The sequence below is a fragment of the Odocoileus virginianus genome, chromosome 16, assembly GCF_023699985.2.
Source record: "Odocoileus virginianus isolate 20LAN1187 ecotype Illinois chromosome 16, Ovbor_1.2, whole genome shotgun sequence".
Lineage (NCBI taxonomy): Eukaryota > Metazoa > Chordata > Mammalia > Artiodactyla > Cervidae > Odocoileus > Odocoileus virginianus.
Window position 1 is genome coordinate 53,134,827 of NC_069689.1, and position 24,221 is coordinate 53,159,047.

Consider the following 24,221-nt stretch of genomic DNA (forward strand, 5'->3'; position numbering starts at 1 on the left):
AGGCTAGGAACCCTTCTAAGATTTAGAGCCAAACAATTGAAAGTGCCTCTTCCAGGCAGGCAGTCAGTTCAGTCACTCAGTCGTGTCCAACTCTTTGCAACCCCATGGACTGCAGCACACCAGCCTTCCCTGTTCATCACCAACCCCCAAAGCTTGCTCAAACTCATGTCCATTGAGTTGGTGATGCCATCCAACCAACTCATCCTCTGTCATCCCCTTCTCTTCCTGCCTTCAATCTTTCCCAACATCAGGGTCTTTTCCAAAGAGTCAATTCTTCACATCAGGTGGCCAAAGTATTGGAGTTTCAGCTTCAGCATCAGTCCTTCCAATGAACACCCAGGACTGATTTCCTTTAGGATGGACTGGTTGGATCTCTTTGCAGTCCAAGGGACTCTCAAGAATCTTCTCCAACACCACAGTTCAAAAGCATCAATTCTTCAGCACTCAGCTTTCTTTATGGTCCAACTCTCACATCCATACATGACTACTGGAAAAACCATAACTTTGACTAGATGGACCTTTGTTGGCAAAGTAATGTCTCTGCTTTTTAATATGCCTTCTAGGTTGGTCATAACTTTTCTTCCAAGGAACAAGCATCTTTTAATTTCATGGCTGCAGCCACCATCTGCAGTGATTTTGGAGCTCCCCACCCCCAAATAAAGTTTGTCATTGTTTCCATTGTTTGCCCATCTATTTGTCATGAAGTGATGAGACCAGATGCCATGATCTTCGTGTTTTGAATGTTGAGTTTTAAGCCAGCTTTTTCACACTCCTCTTTCACTTTCATCAAGAGGCTCTTTAGGTGTTCTTTGCTTTCTGCCATAAGGGTGGTGTCATCTGTGTATCTGAGGTTATTTATATTTCTCCCAGCAATCTTGATTCTAGCTTGTCCTTCATCCAGCCCAGCACTTTGCATGATGTACTCTGCATAAACGTTAAATACACAGGGTGACAATATACAGACTTGACGGACTCCTTTCCCAATTTGGAACCAGTCTGTTGTTCCATGTGGGGTTCTACTGTTGCTTCTTGACCTGCATACAGGTTTTGCAGGAGGCGTTTTCCTTCCCAGGGATTTGGGGTGGGGAAGGCTTGGCTGGGGTGAGGGCTGGTGAGAAGCTGACTGGCCAGCCTCAGACTGCTGGGGCCTACAGACCAGAGGGCACAGGGTGTGGGGCCTGTGGCATTTGGGGCCCATTCCTGATACCCCTGCCGAGACTGGAGGAGAAGAAAGAGCTGGGAGCTGCAGCGATAGCGGGCTGAGTCTCTGTCTTCCATACAGGCAGGAAGTATCCACAAAACCCCCACTCTGGTAGGAGCTTGACTGGATCAGGGTTTCACAAAAGATAGTCCTTTGCATCTTTACATTTTTGTGGGCCATATAGTTTGTAAGCATTTTAAATTGATATAAAAATATGAATATGTGTAAAGTACACTAATCTTCATTGTACACTGGATGAATTTTCACTTTAAGTCTATACCTTTGTTATCTACCATCCAGATCAAAATACCTAACGTGCCCAGCACCCGCCCTGCACTTTCCAGCCAATAATGTCTCTCTCTCTAGGTAACCACTGTTCTTGTTTTGATTACAATCAATTTGCACATCTCTGAACTTATATGAAGTTCATATAAAGTGTGTCCATTTTTTACTTAAAGTTTTTCTCTAAGTAGATTCATTTTTACAACTTATCTAAGAAATAACATCAATGAAATAGTTGTTTGATGTGATAGGCGTTTCCCCTCAATATACACTAAAACGCACAACTTGGAAAATGAGCTTCTTCCCGTACCAAGAGACCACAGTTTGTTTCTCAAAAGCCGCCAGATGATTTTTGAGGTCCTTGCAACTTGAAGATTTGCGGTGAAAAGCCCAAAGTTTATGGAATACCCTGTCACAATCCCGATGCCATCAGAGGCCAGCCACCCATCTAACTAGAACACTTGTTGAATACCTAGCAGCGACTCTCAAGGCATTGCACTCCACTCTCCGGAAAAGACCCCACTTTCTGATCTCAACGGGAGGGAAAGAGAAGAGTACATCATTTCAGGGTGTGTTATGCTAAGTGCTGCAGCTCAGGTGAGCACCCTCACACAGAGGAAGGGCGGTTTCCGGAGTCAGGGAGCAGAGGAGAGGGTGGGTGAACATATCAGTCGGCACCTCGACCAGCCACCCGACTTTGATCACTTCGCCGCAGCGCAGCAGCTGCGGTCAACCTCAGCCTTCCTTAGCAACCTGAGGGACCGCCCAGGCGCCTTCCTATTGGCCGGGAGGGGTTTGATGGGCAGCTCTACCGCGCAACCCCGGCGCGCAGCCCCTGGCGCCGCGCTCACTCACGGGAGGGCTCGGAGGCGTTACCGCCCCCCCCGGGTGCCCCTCCCACCCCCGAACTGCGCGCGGCGCATGCGCGGGCCGTTTGGGGCTGTGTGCAGGGCTAGCGCCAAGCCGGAGCAGCTGCGGAGAGGCTCCTGGACTCCGCTGAGGTCGCCGCGCCCGCTCCTCGCTTCGGCCGCCGGTTTCCAAGCCGCCGCCGCCGCCGGGGGAGCGGCCACTTATTGTCTTTCTCCGCGGCCAAGGTGCGGAGCTGCTCCAGCTCGGCCCGCGGGGGACCCCGGGCGCCGCACGGTGAGAGCGCGACTGAACTCGGCGGAGTTGGGGGAAGTTTTGCGGTTAGAGGAGGGGTCGCGGGCGGGGAGCGCGGGCCGCTGCGGGCGGGGGCGGGCTGCCGGGGCGCGGGGCTGCCGGGGCGCGGCCGGGGGCGCGCGCGGGCTGGGATGCATGGGCGCGGGGGGATCGCTCCCCGGCCCCCGGCGCCCCTGCCCGGGCCCCCCATCACGCATTGTCTGGCCGGGGCTCCCTCGCGGCTCCCGCAGCCCAACCCCGGGCCGCCTCCGCTCGCGGGCTGGGGGGGCGCGGCCGATCCCTCCCGGCTGCGATGCCCCCCTCCCGCGAGGCATCCCCGCGGGGCCCGGACCCCTGGTCTTCTCCGGGTCGGCTCCTCCGGGAGCGGGGGCCGCAGTCGCCCCCCGGGAACTGCGGCTGCTTCGCGGGTCCCTCCGGTCCGGGAGCCGGCGAACAAGTGTCGCGGACGCCAGGGAGCGGCTGTAGGGGGCCGCGGCGAGCGGTAAACACGCCGGGCTGGGCCGGCCTCGCGGGGGCGCCCTGGGCGCCTGCTCCCGGGGGCGCGGCCGGGGCGCCCGCACGGGGTCGGAGACGTGCAGCCTGGGGGGACCCGCCTTGGGACCGTGCTCTGGGCTCCGCTCTCGTCGAGTTCAAGTGCAGCCAAACTTTGAAACCAAACAATACTTTTTTTTTTTTGGTAAATACGACTTACTGAACCCCGCTCCCTTACCCCCTCTTGTCCCCCCCACCCCAAAGTCAACCAGTAGGTTAAACTTTTAAAATAAATATGGGGGAAGTCCTCAAGAGTTTTTCCATCAGAAGAAAGGATAGGGTTTTTTGGTTTTTGTGGGTTTTTTTTTTTTTTTTTTGCTAGTAGTGCTTAGAGCAAAATGACTCCGTAGCATTTAGTTTTCTAGATCTTAATTGTGAACTCAGGAGTTCACAAATCTAAGTTGGATTGAGCAATATTTGGTGTTCGGTCTTAGCTTTTAACACTCCTCAGTGAAGTTATTTTGAGAGTTTGTTGCCGCAGGCATACAGAACTAAAGTGAAAAACAGTGCCTTTTTTCTCCTTCAGCAACCCCCTGCCCTGTTTTATTTTCATAAGTAACTTTTCCTTTTTTTTTTTCTAATTTTTATTTTTTTTAAATCGTTGGATCGCCCAGATCAGGATAAACGCTGGGAAAATCACTTGGAAAAATCATTTTCTGCAAGTTTGTAAAGGAGCTGTGATCAGCTGTGATAAATCATTGTTACAGTCTTGTAGGCTTCCGTGGTCTCTTGGGGATTTGCAGACGGCAAACCCTGTTGTCAAGCTTTGGGTGCTTCCTCCTGCTGAATTCAGTTCATTTGGCTTATGAAGTCAGAATGATTGTTTAAATTTCCACGGTGGAATCAGCGTAAATGTCTGTCAAATTACCTGGTGGAAGAAAATGACCAGAATGTGTTTCCATCAGTAGTATGTATTCCTTTGCCTTCTGGTAAATTAACAAGAAAACTTCGGACAAACACCGTGCGGGTCAGCTTGCGTTTCGCTTCGTTTCTCCTGCTGAGTGACTGATGTGAGGTGTGCCCTGAGTTTTTCTGGTTTCTTTGGCCTCATTTTGCAGCTATGTTCACCTGACAAAGCTAAAGAAAAATGTCCCGATGGCATAAGCTTGGATTTTTGAAGTATAGTCACAAAGTTGGTTTTAGGAGTCATAATCGTTGTTCTTTGGGTTTTCCTTCCCAAAGTTGTGCAGCTTTAGATGGCTTGTGTGTAGAGGGTGGGGTGGGGGCTGGGAGGAGGGGTTGACAGAGGTTGGAAGGAGTTGTCAGGGATGGACAAAATGTAAACAAACACTGCTTAGAACCTTAAGTGACAAGCAGGTCAGTTCCTCTGCCTCTCTGATAGCATGTTATACATACCTTTGTTTTAGGGTTATACATACTTTTGTTTTAGGGTTTCTTGCACTTCATTTTTTTGCCTGACAACTAGTAACTGCATATGTAGTGTAAATGGACTCCTCGTCCATCCTGTTAACTCTCGAGGGCTGTGATGAGTCTCAACTGTATGCCTCTTTGCCCAGAAGGAGTCTTAACACAGCACAGGTGCTCAGGAGGTATTTGTATTGGGTGAAGTGGCTTGGTTGGTACTTCACCCGGACGTGGGACCCAGAGAACCACAGATCCTGGGGACTCGTTCACGGCGACAGCTTACTTGCAGGCCTGTAATGCGATTTAGTGTACTTCATACAAGGATGTCTGACCTTTCCTGTTAACCCGTTAATTACTTCTTGAAAAGAATCGAGGTTTAAATAGTGTGCTGTGGATTTTATAAAGTGGTTTTTGATTGGGAAAATTGCTCCCTTTTTTGTTGAAATGGCTAAGACTGCCGGACAAATGCATTCACTGCCCTGCCTGTTTACACCTCTGTTTTGTGACTTGGGGAGGTAGCACAGTGTAGAAGAATGCACATTCTTTGGAATTAGGTAACTTTGAATGCAAATCCCCACCCTTCCGTTGACTAGGTGGGCAGCCTTGAGCAGGCAGGTCCTTGATCCCCTCGGAGCTTCTGTTTCCTACTGTGTTAGGTATAGTAACATACTTTAGAGCATTCTTAGAAATAAATGAAGCTGTGTGGTGATCTTCATAGTATGCCTGTTACCTGGTAATGACAGTGATTTGGGTACCTTTTTGTATGATTTAAAGCATGTTTAAAAGTCTGATGCATCTGAGCATAGTGCTGTTTATCATAAAGAGGGAACACTCCTCAGGGCACTCAAAACCGGTGCTCTGGGACAACCCAGAGGGATGGGGTGGCGTGGGACAGGGGTTCAGGATGGGGGACACATGTACACCCGTGACTGATTCACGGCAGAAACCACCACAATATTGTAAAATAATTTGCTTTCAATTAAGATAAATTAATTTTTAAAAAAGGAAGAAATCCATAGTGGCTGTTGTGAAATAATATTTGGTATTCCTACTGATACTAATATATATAATTATTATGTTTGGATTTGTTAACTCTATAAATAAAAATACTGCCCCTAGGATAACAATTAAAAAAAAAAAGAGGGAATGCTTCTGGGAATTGAGTCTTAAATGCAGTTTTTTTAAAGGTGGAGTTGAGCTGAATCTTAATAGAATTAGCAGTTTTATCTTCTCAGTCAGTTGTTAATCTTTGAGTGGGCCTTGTAGTATGACTCAGTATAGAACTCTGCATTTATAGTGTTTAGGAAATGGTCAGAAATGGGTTGTTTTCAAGACTTGGAGTAGGGTATCTGAGTTATTTAGTTCCAGCTCTTCTTCCTTATTTTACCTTAATTTTGAAAAAGAGTAGATATGGATTATGACTATGTTTCTTAAACTTGCTTAAGATGGAACTGGCCTGTGGGTTAACAGAGGTGGTATTACTTCCTCTTCAAAAACACTTTTGAAGGTGCCACCATTTGTGGGAGGAAGCAGTGATTTAAATCAGTTATACCAGCGTATTGTTTAGAAAATTCACAATACCAAGTGGAATACATTCTAGAAATATTAACCTGTCATGGGCATTTCTGTATATTGAATCTCATCATTCCATTTTTTAATAAAATAAAGGCAAAAAATTAATCATGAAGGATTACAGTAAACCTTTAAAAATTATATTTGACCAGACTCACAGATTGAGGGGAAAAACCAAAGCTGACAAAGCTAGATGAACATACTTGTCTTTCGATAACCCCTTTTTAAAGTTACTGTTGCGGTGCGCTTGAATACACAGGGTTATTACTGCTGGGGACAGGCGTCCCGTTTGGAAGCTGTCCTCCCGAGTCACTGTCAGGCTGTCTTACCCACTGTTCGTGGGGCGAGAGGAGGAAGCTGTGGGTGGAAAGAAGTTAGCTTCCTTCACATGTCTTCGCATTTGTGGTCCTGTAGTCCACCTTGGGGTTGATTGGGACAGATTGGGTAGAAGATGGGTAGGCAACCCATTTTGGTCAGTCCTGCTCAAAGAAGGCACCAGTAGACCTGACACTGAGAAACGATGATTGTTATGAATGTTTGTGTAGGACAGTGGTGTATTTTACTTGTTTAGAGCTGTGTTCAGAGCCCTGGAAAGGTGGATATCAGTGTGCGTGATGTGGCTGTTGGGGTGGGGAGAAGGAAACAGTGTGAGGGATTTACCATTTATGTCACTCAGTAAGCTCTCCTATTAGTAATCCGTCCTTTTGAATTTTCACTTATGATCCTATCGTAAGCCTGTGTTTGGCCACAGAAATCGTCTTTACCACTTCAAAAGGCTAGTTATTCCTGAATGGTTAGGAATTAAGTATGTTGCACTGTAATGAGTTCGTCTTTGAGACAACTGAAGATGTCAAGCAAGAGGAAAAGTACCTTGGAGTTATGCAATGTAGTGTTCCATCAACCCGAGGTAATCGCTGGTGATGTCCGCTGAAAGCATGTGATACAGGGCTGCATGGCTGACTTCCTGAGCTTCACCAGTTATTGGCACTGTGTCCTTGAGGAGGCCACTTCCTGTGTCTCAGGCTTAGCATCCTTACTTACAAAATAAGGACAAATTTGACATTGTCATCCAGTCTCCTGCCTCTCCTGTCAGTGAGAAACTCGACATAAAACACTATACAAGTGCTTTGTATATGTACATGTCGTAATTTTGTTGGTTGGCTGCTGGTTTGGATAAAATTCAAATCCTAGTCTATAAAATGGGAACACAGCTAATGAAGTTTATTGATTTTTCTTTGTAAACATTATATCATTTCTTTTGCCATTCTTAGGAAAATGGATACTTCTCACTTTTGCCTCTTTGCAGATTTCCTTTTACAACATATTTGTTATGGGATATTTTTCTAAATTCAGTGCTTGCTGGGAGACCCACATTACTCTGAAATCACAGGAACTGGCATTGGATCCCAGTACTTGAAGTCAGGTGAAACCACAATAAACGGTGAACAGAGAATGTCAGAATGTGTCAGACGGGTACAAAAGAAGCTAGCCTACTCACTGTCTGATCTTTACTGACTCATTTTCTTAAAAATTATTTTTAAAAAATTGGTTTACTCAAATCAGGAAATGTGCCTCTTATATGTCAGATGTTATGTTGTGTGTCTTACATTTTGTATGTGACTGAACTGTGTGGCATGTGGGATATTAGTTCCCGGACCAGGGATTGAACCCTACATTGGAAGCGTGCAGTCTTAGCCACTGGGTCACCAGGGAAATCCTACATTTATTTCATTTTTGAAACAAATCTATGAGGCAGGAATTATTGACGCATTTTAGGAGGGCTTCCCTGGTGGCTCACATGGTAAAGAATCTACCTCAATGCAGGAGACCCTGGTTCGATACCTGGATTGGGAAGATCCCCTGAAGAAGGAAATGACAACCCACTCCAGTACTCTTGCCTGGAGAATTCCATGGACAGAGGAGCTTGGCGGGCTACAGTCCATAAGTCGTAAAGAGTTGAACACGACTGAGTGACTGATACTTTCAGGAGGCGGAGACACCCATGAAAATGATTTGATAGTGGTCATGTAGTTTTAAATTTTGGTGCTAAAATTTGAATAATCTGAATTCACTTTATTTTGGCTGCAAAGGGCATGCTTTTCACATCACTAATATTGTCACCTGAAAAGAGTACAATCTGTAAACAAATCAGGTTTATTGAGTCATTGTTTATATGATATAATGCACCCATTTTAAGTGTACAGAGTTCGACAGGTTTTGATGAATATGTTCATGCATGTAACTTAACAGCACAGTAAAGGTATAGAATGCTTCCGTCACTCCAGAAAGATCCTTTGTGTTCTCAGGAGAGTTGTGCCCTCACCCCTCACTTTGCTGCCTAGCTCACCATAGGCAGCCGCCACTCTGCTCCCTGTCAGAGTTTTGTTTACAAACTGTGGCCCACGGACCACATGTGCCCTGCTTTTTTTTAAATAAAGTTTTATTGGGACACGGCAGTGTTCCTCTGTTTCCATGTTGTCCTGTGGTTGCATTGGTGCTACAGTGACAGCAGTTACAAGACACCCTGTGATCCACAAAGCTGAAAATATTTACTGTCTCACAGAAAAGGCTTGCTGAGCCTTGATCTGTGTAACTGCTTATAATGATGACATTTGAGCTGTCCCGTAGTATTCAGTGCGTATTCAACTTTTCCTGTTTGTCCTCCAAATAGCTTTTCATAGTTGATGAAAATTAAACAAAAAATCAGGATAACATTCCATTGCATGTGTGTATATATGTGTGGGCACGCGCATATTTGGACATAGTTCTGTAAATAGTGCCACTCTGAACATTGGGGTGCATGTATCTTTTTGAATTAGTTTCAAACTTTTCAAATTAGTTGTATGCCTTCTTATTATTGCCCCAGCTGAAACTACAAAGACTTTGCTCTATATTTTCCTCCTAGAGTTTTTATATTTCGAAATTTTACAATTTAGGTTTATGAATCACTTGAGTTAGTTTTTCTAATGGTGCAAAGTGTGGATTGATTTTTTTTTTTTTTTGGTCATGTGAATGTGTAGTTGTTCCAGCAGTGGTTTTTGAAAAGACAGCTTTCTCCATTGAATTGCCTTTGTACCTTTGCTGAAAGCCAGTAGATCATGTATGTGTGGGTCAGTTCCTGGATTCTGGACTCTGTCATATTGGTCTCTGTCTTTCATTTTTCTTTTGCCACACTACTGATTACTGTATCTATATAGTAATTTTTGAAATCAGGTAGTATGAGTTCTCTAACTGCGTAATTTTTCAGAATTATCTTTGAGTGTTCTAGTTGCTTTGCCTTTCCAAGTACGTTTTATTTACTTATTTTTATTTATTTTTTTTGGCTGTCCTTCAAAGCTTGTGGGACCCTAGTTCCCTGACCAGGGATTGAATCTGGGCCCTTGACAGTGAAAGCGTGGAGTCCTAACTATTGGATCTCCAGGGAATTCCCACCAAGTGTATTTTAGAATCAGCTTGTTTAGAAGACTCCACCAGGATTTTTGATTGGCCCTGTATTGAATCTGTAAATCACTTAGGGTAGAATTGACAGCTTAGTCATATTGAGCCATGAACATGATTTATGATGATCTATTTATTTTGACCTTTTTTTTTTTTTTAGTTTTTTTATTAATGTTTTGTAGATTTTAGTAATTGGATCTTGCATGTTTTTTAAAATAAGATTAATATGTATTTCACATTTTCTGGTGCTGTTGTAAATGATGCTTTTAAAATTTCAGTTTCCTGTTCATTGCTTGTATGTAGAAATAGGATTGAATTTTTTATGCTGACCTTTTGCCTTAAAAACTTGCTAAACTTAATTGGTCTTTTGTTTGTAGGCAGTAATGTCATTGGCAAATACAGGAAGTTTGATTTCTTCTTTGCAGTCTATATGCCTTTCATTTCTTTTTCTTTATTGAACTGGCTAGCATCTCCTGTATGATGATGAATAGGAGTTTTGAAAGCGGACCTTTTCTTGATGTTAAGGGAAAACCATTCATGTTTCACCACTAACATGATGTTCTTAATAGTTTTTGTAGTTGTAAAGGTATTCTTTATCAAGTTGATAAAGTTCTGTTTATAGTTTGCTGAGTTTTTATCATGAATGGGTTCTGAATATTGTCACAGGCTTCTGCATTTGTTGAGATTATCATATATTTTTTCTTCTTTAATCGGTAGATATGGTGAATTGCACTGCTTTTTCAGTGTTGAACTAGCCTTGTATTCTTTTGATAATCAGTCATGCTGTATTTTTATATATTGTTGGGTTCAATTTGCTACTGAACCTTTTTTATTTCCTTTATTTGTCTATTAATGTTCCTTTAAAAAATTCTTGGTCATACGTGTAATACTCATATCATAGTTGTTAAAGTCCTAGTTCATTAATTCCATTATTTGTTTCTATAGGCTTTTTTTTTTTTTTTTCAATTTTTGGGTCACAGCTTGGTAATTTCTTGTTAGATCCTAGAAATAGTGAATTTTAATTTGTTGATTGCTGTTGATTGGTCCAAGTTAGATCAACCCTAGCTGTATCCTTTTACTCTAAGACTGTTTTACCCCATTATTAAGTCATGAAGCCGCCATAGTTTTCATTGAAGAATGTTCTCTGTTCTCGCTGGTCTGAGTATGAGTCTCTGCCAGCCCTATGTGAGCTCTGGAGTTATGTAGCGTATGGTCCTTGGGTCATTCTTTGCCTGCCCTGATAGATTCACAGTATGCACACATAGCTTATTATTCGTTATTAGACCCAGCCAGGCCTCCGTGCTGATTTCTGGAGATCCTTCTTCATGCAACTCCCTCCTTTCTGGTACTCCGGCTTTTAGGTTCCTGAGCCTTCTCATGCTCTTGGACTTCCTACTTGACAAGCCTGCCTTGCTCTGCGTGGGCTCCTCAAAGCACATGGTCCAGGATGTGCCTCCAGGCTGAGAAAGTTCCTGTATGTGTGGAGTTCACCTCTTCCCAGTCCTGTGCTGCTGGTGGTCCAGTGACTAAAAGATGTTGCCATTTTGCTCTCCATTTTTTTGGTTGTTGGTGGGGGGTGATAGCAGGAAGGAGTCTGGATCCAGGTACTCCATCAAGGTTGGAAATTGAAATCCTTTGAAAGAGTATAATTTATTGATGACGCTCAAGATCTCCTTACAGGAGTCTTCAAGTCTTTGTGGATATAAATATCAAAGAAATGTTTGTTAAATGTCTATGTAGCTGGCCTTTACTCTGTCGGGAATAGAGAAGAAGTCATGTTGCTAAGTCATGTCCATCTGTTTGCGATCCCGTGGACTGTAGCCTGCCAGGCTCCTCTGTCCATGGGATTTCCCAGGCAAGAATAACTGGCTGCTGCTGCTGCTAAGTCACGTCAGTCGTGTCCGACTCTGTGCGATCATAGGTGGCACCCCACCAGGCTCCTCTGTCCCCGGGATTCTCCAGGCAGGAATATTGGAGTGGGTTGCCATTTCCTTCTCCAGGGGATCTTTCTGACCCAGGGATTAAGCTTTGTCTCTTTCCCTGGGAGGCGGGTTTAAGCAAGATAGTAGTGACCTAAAACACCTTGTATATTTGTGCCCAAGGGAGTTAAGACTCCAAACCTGTTGAGAACCTTTCTCCTCTGAGCGTGATAAAAGTGTTATCAATGAAATCTGTTGTTCATTTTCAGTCTCTAAGGATATCAGTTCATTCAGTTGCTCAGTCGTGTCCACCTCTTTTCGACCCCGTAGACTGAAACACACCAGGCCTGCCAGTCCATCACCAACTCCTGGAGCTTGCTCAAACTCATGTCCATCAAGTCGGTGATGCCGTCCAACCATCTCATCCCCTGTCATCCCCTTCTCCCGCCTTCAATCTTTCCCAGCATCAGGGTCTTTTCCAGTGAGTCAGTTCTTCGTATCACGTGGCCAAAGTATTGGAGTTTCAGTTGCAGCATCAGTCCTTCCAGTGAATATTCAGGACTGATTTCCTTTGGGATCGACTGGTTTGATCTTGTAGTCCAAGGGAATTCTCAAGAGTCTTCTCCAGTACCACAGTTCCAAATCATCAGTTCTTTGGCGCTCAGCTTTCATTATAGTCCAACTTTCACATCCATTCATGATGACTGGAAAAACCATAGCTTTGACTAGATGGACCTGTGTTGGCAAAGTAATAACTCTGCTTTTTAATATGCTGTCTAGGTTGGTCATAGCTTTTCTTCCAAGGAACAAGCACCTTTTAATTTCATGGCTGCAGTCACCATCTGCAGTGATTTTGGAGCCCCCAAAATAAAGTCTGTCACTGTTTCCCCATCTATTTGCCGTGAAGTGATGTGACCAGATGCCATGATCTTCCTGTTTTGAATGTTGAGTTTTAAACCAGCTTTTTCACTCTCTTTCACTTTCATCAAGAGGCTGTTTAGTTCTTCTTCGCTTTCTGCCATAAGGGTGGTATCATCTGCATATCTGGGGTTATCGATATTTCTCCTGGCAATCTTGATTCCAACTTGTGCTTCATCCAGCCTAACACTTCGCTGATGTACTCTGTATATAAGTTAAATAAGCAGGGTGGCAATATACAGCCTTGACATACTCCTTTCCTGATTTGGAACCAGTCTGTTGTTTCATTTGCAGTTCTAACTGTTGCTTCTTGACCCGGATACAGGTTTCTCAAGAGGCAGGTCAGATGGTCTGGTATTCCCATCTCTTTCAGAATTTTCCGTAGTTTATTGTGATCCACACAGTCAGAGGCTTTGGCGTAGTCAATAAAGCAGAAGTAGGTAGATGTTTTTCTGGAACTCTCTTGCTTTTTTGATGATCCCAGGGATGTTGGCAATTTGATCTCTGGTTCCTCTGCCTTTTCTAAATCTAGCTTGAACATCTGGAAGTTCACGGGTTCACGTACTGTTGAAGCCTGGCTTGGAGAATTTTGAGTATTACTTTGCTAGTGTGTGAGATGAGTGCAATTGTGCAGTAGTTTGAATGTTCTTTAGCATTACCTTTCTTTGGGATTGGAATGAAAACTGACCTTTTCCAGTCCTGTGGTCACTGCTGAGTTTTCCAGATTTGCTGGCATATTGAGTGCAGCACTTTCACAGCATCATCTATTAGGATTTGAAACAGCTCAACTGGAATTCCATCACCTCTGCTAGTTTTGTTCGTAGTGATGCTTCCTATGGCCCACTTGACTTGCATTCCAGGATGTCTGGCTCTAGGTGAGTGATCACAGCATTGTGGTTATCTGAGTCATGATGATCTTTCTTGTATAGTTCTTCTGTGTGTCCTTCTCACCTTTTCTGAGTATCTCCTGCCTCTGTTAGGTCCATACCATTTCTGTTCTTTATTGTGCCCATCTATCAGCGATCTTTACATGTGATGCAGGGGCATACTGGGGCTTCGCTGATGGCCCAGACGGTAAAGAATCTGCCTGCAGTGAGGGAAACCTGGGTTCCATCCCTGGGTTGGGAAGATCCCTGGGAGGAGGGCATAGCAACCTACACCAGTCCTCTTGCCTGAAGAATCCCCATGGACAGAGGAGCCTGTTGGACTACAGTCCATGGGGTTGCAAAGAGCCGGACATGACTGAGCGAGTAAGGACACACACAGGGGTGTATTGTGGTAACTTTTACACACAAGTTAGTTTGGAAGGAGTTTATCACAGTGTTAACTCTAGTTTTGTTTGTGGAGTGAGATGATGGTAGAATTTTTTTTTTTTTTAATCTCCTAAATACTTTGCTATATCTGTATCTTTCTTTGTATGTATTTTAATTTTTCATTTTCAAACAGAGGTAATACTTCGGAGCATCTGCTCGGTTGGTGAGTCTCTGGGCTGATGCAGTTTCATTTGTTTGTGGTTGTTCACACTCCGTCTTCCACAGATGGGTCTTTGTGGTCTGCTGTCTTGAAAATTTGAGCCGTTGATCACCAGGGGGGACGTCAGGGGAAAGAGTATGAGTGGTTTTGATAGAAGAGTTCACAGCAGCTCCTGTGAAAATTGTTAGCACATGTTCTCCCCACCAAGCTAGTTGTGGCACCATGTCGTTCAAAGGGGACGTTGTGTTGTGTTCCTATTGTGGTGGGCAGATCACTTCAGGTAAATTGATTTAAGCGTGAATTCTTTTTCCCCCCCTTAAATCTGAATTATAACTTTCCGTACTAGCTTAGATCGTTAGAAGCATTCCTTTTCCCAGGTGATAACAGTGCCAAAGGTGACAGGGAGTTTTTGCAGATTTGACATTTTCTGTAATTGATGAATCACCTCTGAAAACACAGCAGTATAATTTGAAATATGTCTGTTAATCAATCCATGTACCTGGTGTTGCCTGTTGAGTTCTGCCCTGTTTAAGGCAGTTGTGTTTCTGGAGTTGGAGAAGAGAGACCCATTGGGGCATTGCGGGAATCATTTCTGTTACCTTTATGATCTGTCTGGAGGAAAGCGGTTTTTTGCTTTTAAACCTTGCATTCTTTGTGCACAGAGAGGGTGGGCTCAGAATACAAAGGAAGTCTGCTTGTGGCTCTGCAATTTGGGGGTTATTTAGGAGGAAGACGGGACAGCTAGAGTTTGAGAAGCAGAGTTCTAATTGTTCATTTGGTCACATGAAGCCTTGGGGCCTGGCCGAGGTGCTTTCTGCCTCTGAGGATTAAGAATGTATATGGGTCAGTGGACAGGAATGACCAAAAGTTTTTGCCTGGGCCCTTCTGCTAAACAAGTGCTGTCTGTGTGCTTAGGACATAAGCTGGTGTGTACTTAAAGGACTTTTTCATTCGAGAGAGATCTTTTACTAAAGATCAGGCCATTTCCCAAGAAGTGTCTTCTAAAAAGTGAACTCACGAAAGGGAAGAAGAACCTAGTACTGGATGCCTGCATGTGTATTACTGTGTGTGGATTTACATTCTCTCAATTCTTGACGGTAATCCTGTAAGATAGGTTTGATCCTCCCTGCCTTTTTCATGAGAAAAGTATGGTTCAGAGCTTTGACTTTGCCCCTCTGAGGTTAATGGACTATAATTTTCATCCAGGGCTTTGTGACTATAAACATACTCTAGTTTTTATTATATATGGCATAAGTCACATTTTTTATTCATTCTGATATAATTATACCCAACACAGCCGGCTTAAAATTCCAGCTTGTTCTTGTTGTAAATAGAAATCATTGTGGTTTGCCTTTCAAGTTTTCCTAGAATTCCTAAAAGCATGCTGGGCTTCCATGTTTGTACCTTGAAAGTAGCAGAAACTTGCCCGAAGAATTGTATTTTACTTCAGATGCAGGGGCTTTGTGGATCAGCATTAATAATTAACATTTACATACTCTTTCACAACTTCAAAGTGTTTTGCAAACAGTTAATTAGTTCATGTTTAACCTATATTGGAAGTTGAAAGACCAGTTTTTTAGGTTCATTTTAGTAGTCCTGAAATGTTAAGAACGTAAGCCTTCAGTAAGAAAAATGTAGGTATGAACCGTGAAACATTAAACGTCTCTTCCGAGTCCCTTAGCTTTGCGCCCAGCTTAGCTCACACCAGGAGTGTTTTTTTGGGGGTGGTATGCACATCTTTTGCTTAATGTCAGGGGATGGAATTATGTGGACTGTAGGATACAGGGTGCAGAGATCTGGATGATTCCGTGCACTGTGGTGCAGCTTTCTGTCCTGCAGACCCTGCGACGTGAACGGTCCTTCCTTCCCGTGGGGCTGTGAAGTGATTGCGAAGTGACTGGCATAGCGCCTCTGGCAAGTGAACAGAGTCGTTATGCATGGTAATTTCTGGGAAAAATTCTTTTCCTTTTCACTCCTGGCTGAGGAGATAATAACTCTGTAACTAAATACCTTGCTAGTTTCCTCACTTGTCTCCTGATTCCTCCTCCTCCCTTCTCCACCCCCAATAAAATGGCATTTAACCTGGCAAAGTTGTGTAGCTGCAAAAAGATCGGAAAGGAAGATGATAGTCAGCTCAGCTGTGTTTCTGTCACCTAACTAGCTAGCTGTGTGACCTTGAGCTGGTTACTGCTCCTTTTCTGCCCTTGAATTCTTATGTTCTGTGAAATAATGTGTTAAAGTCACCTTTCATTGAGTCCTCGCAGGGTGACTGGCAGGACGCTACAAAACTTGCTCTCTTGGACATGAAATGGAACAGGTGGTATTTTCACATCAGTGAAGATTCTTCAAAGTTGCAGTGACTTCGTCCTTCCTACTTCAGTTTAGATAATTAATTGTCTTAGTATTGTTGCCAACCACCCTGCTGTACCTTAAATATCTCCCCTCCACTGCCCTTTTTCTAATACAGAACAATAAGTAGAACGCTTTGGTAAAGATTGTATCTGAGTTATTTCCCTAAGACAGGACCTGCAAGTTCCTTGTCATCATTGCTTTATAGCCCTGTCAGTCAGAGAAACCTCTTGATGAGTCTTTGTTGAGCTGATCTTGCCAGAGAAACCTTAGTCTGTTATGAAAGAAAGGAGAAGGATTCTGAGAGCTTGGCATATATACTTAATACATTTTTATTATGGATGGGAATCTGTCCTTTTAATGGGGCTAGGTAGGAATGGCCCTGAATTTTTTACTCTGTCAAATAACGTTTTTCAAATCTTTTTTCCACTGCCCTTTCCCTTCACTGAAAACTTACAAGTGAGGTGAGTTGGCTTTTGAACCTCTTTATAACGTTAAATATCCAGGTTTAAGCTTTTCACCCTGTTTCACCTAAATTTTTGGTAACTTGGAAGGAATGTTTGTTATACAGCTGAACCTTAGTACTGTATGGTGAACTTTGAGTAATTGAGATTGACTTAGTTAAATGTTGGAACCCACCATTTTAGTTTAGAGGATGCCTGTAGGGTAACAAGTTTATTAATACTTTTTGAAAAAGGACTCTTTTTGGGCCAAGTTTTGTATCAGTTGGGCTTCACCAGTGGCTCAGATGGTAAAGAAACCGCTTGCAATGCCGGAGACACAGATTTGATCCCTGGGTTGGAAAGATTCCCCTGGAAAAGGTACTGACTGCCCGCTCCAGTATTCTTGCCTGGAGAATCCCATGAACAGAGGAGCCTGGTGGGCTACAGTCCACAGGGTCTCAGAGAGGCAGACCCAACTGAGCAACTAACACTGGTATAAATTAGACAGACAAGATAGAAGCTTTGGAAACTTTAGGTGGTTATGGAAAAGACCCTGATGCTGGGAAAGATTGGGGGCAGGAGGAGAAGGGGACGGCAGAGGATGAGATGGTTGGATGACATCACCGACTCAGTGGGCATGAGTTTGGGTAAACTCCGGGAGATGGTGATGGACAGGGAGGCCTGGCGTGCTGCCGTCTGTGTGCTTGCAAAGAGTCAGACATGACTGAGCGACTGAGCTGAACTGATGGCAAGTATCATAAACTACAGGAATAAATGAATTTTTCTAAGATTCTATGCCAGCAACTAGGTGAAAAGAATGTTGTTCTTGTTTTTTGAGTATCTTGGATTGTACTGTTATTGGTGAGTTCTTTAATTTTTCTGTATTTTCTTTGCCCGCCGTTGCCCCTCTCCCCATTATTTCAGTAGGAGTCACTGTCAGATTGCTCACTGACTAGGTGGGGACAAGGTAAACCCACGTGTCTGTATTTCCTCCTCAATTATAAGGCCTGGGAGGACAGACTGTATCTGCTTTGTTCACTGTTGTATTCCCAGTATGTGGCATTGTTCATGGCACATACCAGTTAGTTACTCCTCAGGATGTATTTGGATGGAGGGTTGAGTTTGTAATACAACTATATATTAATAACATGTGCTTATTATTGATATTGGGTTGGCCAAAAAGTTTGTATGGGTTTTCCCATAAGATGGTATGAAAACTGAATGAACATTTTGGCTGACCCACTATTAATAAAATCTATTTTTTGAGACTAAATGAACAGAATTTTTTTTTAAAATCCAGCATCAATTATAGTTTGATTATGGTGAGTTAAATTAGCCTTTTGGGGGGAAGCGAAGGGCACCATGTTAAATGGAAGATTGACTGGTGTTGTGACCTAGTCTGGCAGTAGTATTTGTTCAGCTCTTCCTTGTTTTTACTGTCTGTTGTTTTATATTTTAACCTGTTCAGCAGCTTCGTCACTGTCATATTAGTGTGGCTCGCACATGAGTGTAGGTGTGGCTTGCCTGCCTAATTTTTTAAAAATGTGTTTTAAAATCATATTCAAAATAGAACAGTAGAATTGATCCCTGCAGGCCCATTACTCAGATTCTGGAGAATTAGTGAGATTTTGCCATTCTCTGCCACATCTCTTTTTAAATCACAGTCATATTGTGATATAATCCGTATAGAATAAAACTTAATATGTTTACTCCAGTTGTTTTGAAATTTCCTACCAGACTTATTTTCTTAACAGTGAATTTTACATGGGACTTTCACTCCAGTGTTTAATGCTTGTAAACCATGAAATGTCTCTAAGTCATGGCATGGTATGTTTCCAGGATACGGAACAGACAACTTTAACTCAAAGCTAGTGAGTGCTGAGTAGGATTTTTTTTTTCCTTTCAATAGAATCATTTCAGAAATAGGATCATAAACCTTCTGTTAAGCATTTTTGTTTGCAATCTGAGGTTTCTGTGAAATTAGACATGGAAAATTAAACAGAGCTGCACGAGTTACTGATCTTTGCAGTTTTTGAGTTCTCCCTTAGGTTAGGCTTTTCCCCGCCCGCCCCCCCTTCTTCGGATGACTGTTTCTTAAATACTAGTACAAGAAGGTTATGATCTATACGAAATTATTGTTGGATTCATGTTAGTAGTTTTTCACCACCCCCCATAGAATTTAATGGTTCTTTTTTTCTTTTAAGAATCTATTTTTTCTTCCTAAAATGCATTCCTATTTATTTTGATTATTTTGTGAAGGAAATGCTTTTCAGGTAATTGAATATCTTCATAAATTTAGTACTTCCTTAAGAATTCATTTGGCAGTGTATGTAAAGGTAGTGTTGATTTTAGAATTGCTTCCTAATTCAGATTGTCATCTTAGAAGCTTTCATTTGAAGCCCGAGAACAATTGATCCACTGTTTTTCATGGCCCTTATTTGTATATATTCTGTCCTTAAGCTCAACAATTCTCTGGAATACCACCCGCCTGCCTCCACCTTCTATTTCCCCCACTCCCCCAACCCCAGGCGCTGTTCGGGTTGTTTTGGTAAAAGCGCTTGTGGCTGTCTAGAGATTTACAACTTTAATAGTTGCCTCTCTAGGATATGTGCCTGTAAACGGAGAATTTTCTTTCCTGAGTCTGAATAAAAGTAATGATTTACCTGTGAGATACCTCAGGACCCAAACAACCAAAGGAAACTCGGAGGAAAAATTAGATCTGTCCTGTCCCTTCAGTCTTGATGCCTGTGGAAATCTACAGGGCCCTGTTGCGGAAGACAACAGGTATCATTTAGTGGGAGCCTCGACCGAACTGGGTATCTTACGTTTATCAGTTCTCACCTCTGCAGGGCGTTTGTATGATTTAGCCATAGAAGGAGATTGAGGTCCAAGGAGGGTGATAAATTAATTAATTGTATTAATAGGTATACTTAATCAGCAGACATTTAGGGTAACTTACTAGGTGCTGGGGGTCCAGGGATGATCAAAAATAAAAACACCATTCCTGTTCTTAAAGTGCTCTTGATTTTGTTTCTTAGTTAATGTGTGATAGCAACAATAACAGTGACAACTGCTGTCATGTATTACTGCTCTCCGTGTGCCAAGCTTAGTCCTCTGTGTTCTGTAAGCCTTATTCATTTTAATCCCCGCAGCTCTAAGAGCTGGGGTCAGCTGCACACAGTTAACGGATGAGGGGACTTGAGGCTCAGAGGGGCTGGAGAACTTGCTCGGGTCTCACAGCATGTGGCAGAATTAGGACTGGAATGCCGGTCTCTGACTTCAGGGCCCAAGCTCTTCATGCATCAAGAACATTGCTACCAAGAGTTGAAGTAAGTAATTATGTGAAAGGAACATCCACTGTGAGCTCTGATTTTGGCAGAACTTTGTGTAACTTTGACTTTGCCAGTAGATTTATTTTTAAAGTTCAGTTTCTGCTATATAATCTCTTATTCTAGAAGTCATCAGAGTTTTCATGATTCATGAGAGAGATTTTTTGTTTTATTTTTACTAACAGCAGTAATGTACAGTCCCTGCAGAAATTCAGGAATTACCCATAAACAAAAAAGTACACATAAGAATAAATGACACTGCCTGGAAAATATTTTGGGTACAACTGGTGGTTTTCTTCCCAAACTAAATTTGTAGAAGGTGTGTGTGCATTTATGTATACCATATGTGATTGCATTTTGTATGCTCTTATGTATAAATAGATTATAAAGTATATTTCACGACTATACTTTTACACAACGTCAAGTGAATGTAATGGCTATATAGTATTTCATTGTATGGATTTAGATTTATCCTCAGATCACTCATTACCTTTTTATTTATTTATTTGTTTTTTTCATTTTTTGACCATGCCACACAACTCATGGGATCTTAGTCCCCTGGTCTGGGACTGAACCCATGTCTTTGGCAGTGAAAGCCTGGAGCCCTAACCAATGGATCACGAGGGAGTGCCCTCATTACTTTCTTAGGAGTGGTGTTTCTTTTCTTTCCCCTCCGTCCCTCCCTTCCCCCTTTATCCTGTAGTAAACACTGCTGTGATGAACAGCCATGTACATAATCTTTGTATTCTTGTTTACTTATTTCTCACAGAAATGGAATTTCTAGGGCAAAGACTGTATGTTTCAACAGCTTTTAATAAATATTGATGTCTACAGAAAACTTATCATCATTTACACTCCCACTGGCAAAATACGAGTGCCTGTTTACCGTTTATTTCTCCATCTTTTTTTTTTTTGCCTGCACTGTGTGACTTGCAGGATGTTAGTTTCCCCAAGTAGGGATTGAACCCGGAGATTGAAAGCTTGGAATTCTAACCACTAGGCCACCAGAGAACGAACTCTCCATAATCTTAAAGTTGTTTTTTTAACCCAACATTTAAAAGGAAGTTTTAAATGCCATAGTAAAATTACTAGTAGAATTACTGAACTACTGGCAACCAATTATAAGTAAAAGAACTCTGTATTTCTGAAAGAATAGAAAGAAGCTCATGAACCATATTCCCTACTCTCTTAAGCACTGAGAGTTAATCTAAAATTGGTTCTCAGTATTAAAGTTCCCATAAGGGAACTTTCAGATAAAGTCTCTGATGGTCATGTTCTTTGGCAGCACCTTAATTGGCGGTCCTAATTAACTCCAGGAATGAGGTGCAGAAGTGTTTGAGATAAGATTTATTTATAGAGATGATACAGAGTTAGGTAACCTACACAGGACACAGAGAAGAAGGGGGTGACAGGATGAGATGGTTGGGTGGCATCATTGACTCAGTGGCCACGAGTTTGAGCAAACTTTGGGAGATAGTGAAGGACAGGGAAGCTTTGTTGTTGAGTCACTTAGCCGTGTCCAACTCTTTGTTAGTAGCCGTGTCCAGGCGACTCTGTCCTTCGCCATCTCCCGGAGTTTGCTCAGACTCATGGTGTGCGGCAGTCCTTGGAGCTGCAGAGAGTCTGACACGTCTGAGTGACAGAACAACTACACAGAGTGATCCATGAGAGAGGATCCGTGGCCATTCTGTTACACATCCAGTGCATATAGAAAGCTTTAAAAATCAATATTGTATCTAATAATGAACATGCAGAATTCACATACGTGTCCAAAATCACAGTCATGTGCTGACATTGTGGTTTAAGCAGGAAAATAAAAATCAAATTAAACATTGGTCCATGCTCCTCACTTACTAATATGGCCACACAGTTTTCTGTGAGACAGATGAGTTACTTGGTCTCAACTGTGATAGCAGTGATTTCTAATTAGGTAACGTTTGTCAGAATTTTCTGTACTATAGGTAGGAAGAATCAGTTGCATAGCAAATTATAAGTCAGGTAGGTTGTATAAGTTGGTCTCCAGACAGTGTTGATACACCAAAGTATGTCAGTTGTGTTGGGCATTCTTAGCAGTATTATGTGGCTGATCTTTAGCCAAGTCCTGGTTATAGAGAAAGATTTGCTGGTTGACTTAGTAGATAAATCATTCCTAGAAGAGTTGATTTATGATAGCTCTGTAACAGTGTTGCCTGGAACCTGTAGATTGTTATTCAGTTGAGGGAGAACAACTGTGATCTTGGAAACACCCAGCTTTTTATGTAGCATACCTGATTCTTGAACTGTTCAGATCTCATCAATGTGTCTGGGTGTTGTTTTGGTTTCATAGGAACCCTCTTAAGTGGAGTTTTGAGGACATCGTCTCCGCTGACCTGAATTTTCAGAGGGCTACTGCTTTGGAAAATCTTTCGAGGTCAGAAGAGTTTTCACCTTCTCCTTCTTTTCCCTGTTACAATTACATGGCTTGGACTTGAATGTTAAAAAGTATACCATCCTTCATTCACTGTTTTCTCCCCCTTGGCAACTTGAGTTGTTTTAATCCTAGCTTTTTCTTGACACACTGCCCTTTGGGAGATAAAAAGGGGAATAACAACATTTAGCAGATCAGGCGAGGACTAGGATCTCAGCGTGTAACATTTCAGAGGATTTGCCCCTTGAGTCTGGGTTACTTTTTCTTTCTTGGCCTATGGTTTGGGGCGTTAACCTAAAGGGCCTGGTAATACAGTGGTGCTAGGAGCTCCATGTTTCACTGCAGTTGTTCTGGGACACATGGCAAGATTACTGGGGAACAAAGTAATAAGAGAATAGACATGATATAAATAAACTTATTTACCAAACAGAAACAAACTCAGAGAACAAACTTATGGTTGCCGGGAGGAAGGGGTAGTTAGGGAGTTTGGGGTAGACATGTACACACTGCTCTATTTAAAATGGATAACCAGCAGGGACCTGCTGTCTGGCACAGGGAACCCAATGTTATGTGGCAGCCTGGATGGGAGGGGAGTTTGGGGGAAGAATGCATGCATATATGTGTATGGCTGAGTCCCATTGCTATCCACTTGAAACCATCACAACATTGTTGATCGGCTATACTCCAATACAAAATAAATAAAATTTTAAGATTAAAAAAAGTATTAGCAGAATGTAATGTGAGAGTAATAGAGTAATATAAAATTAGTAAGAAAGTAAGGATGTCAGATATAAAATTTGAGAATCAAAGCTCTTGGACTGTGATATAGGTAAAGGTAAATTTTGATGGAGAGCATTCTGTAGCTGAGAAAAACTTGATTGTTAGTGGACAGACAGTAGATGCGGATTCAGTAGATTTGGGTTCTAGACTTAGTTTTTTACTGACAACCTGGGGAAGTCACTTAGACACACCCTTCCCATCCCCAATTTCTGCTGTTAAAAGTGACGTGCACCCATTTTTGTTTTTTAGTTCATTTTCTTTTTTCAAAAGGTGTTCTCAATCCCTCTGGATTCCTTAGCGTTACATCAGGGGTCCAAGTAGGGTTGGCGCAGCCATGAGAAAGAGACCAAATTGTTCCCCATAGAGTACCCCACTTGAGAAAATTTAACTTTTGCGGGTTTTTTCTGATAATTCCTTTGAAGAAGTCCCATTGCCAAAATCAGTGTGGAAACATCTAGACTGAAACATCTTGAAAATGCCTTTGGCTGCTACGAAGTGGTGTTTCTGAATCCTCCTGCAGAGTCTGTTCTTGGTGTGCCTCTCTCAGAGGTGGGGAGGTACTGGTTCCGGTTCGGTTGTGAAGTCACCCTGCAGACCAGTGGAGAAAAGCGTGCTGTCTGGCTCCACTCTGATGCCCACTGCATGTGAGAGGCTGCTCAACGACACAGAAATCAGAAGTGCTTTTTACCTCTGCTCGCTTGGAGAATCTTAATAAAATGGTAAAGAAAACCATATTCTGTGCTTATCAAAACATTTATACTGCCTGCCGCTTCTTTGAGCATCTGCCGTATAGCGTTTCGTGTAAGTTGTCTCCTTTAAGCCTGGGGTGGCCCTGTGAGCAGCCGGGGTGAACTGCGCCGTCGGTGAGGACCAGCCAGCTTCACGGAGATCGTGTGGCTTGGCCCAGCTCCCGCAGTTAGCAACGGGGAGAGCTGGGGCTTGAAAGTGGGATTGCGCTTCTAAAATGCGTGCATGCGTTGTTAGCGTGCCTCTCCTCCATTTAGGTTAGACTTGTAGCCGAAGAAATTAGAGCACCACCGTCACTCGTGGTTA

General features: G+C 42.8%; 1 protein-coding gene across 6 annotated transcripts in view; it reads left to right on the plus strand.

Moving 5' to 3' along the window:
- The first annotated feature begins 2,448 nt into the window (after positions 1-2,448).
- Positions 2,449-24,221, plus strand: part of AKAP13 (A-kinase anchoring protein 13) — a 314,021-nt gene continuing 292,248 nt past the window's right edge. For 4 of the 6 annotated variants that reach the window (XM_070478207.1, XM_070478208.1, XM_070478209.1 and 1 more), the window contains exon 1: positions 2,450-2,626. The gene's annotated coding sequence lies outside the window, so the exon portion shown is untranslated. Of the gene's footprint in view, positions 2,627-24,221 lie in introns of all 6 variants that reach the window. The other 2 variants (XM_070478204.1, XM_070478206.1) reach the window with 1 other exon arrangement.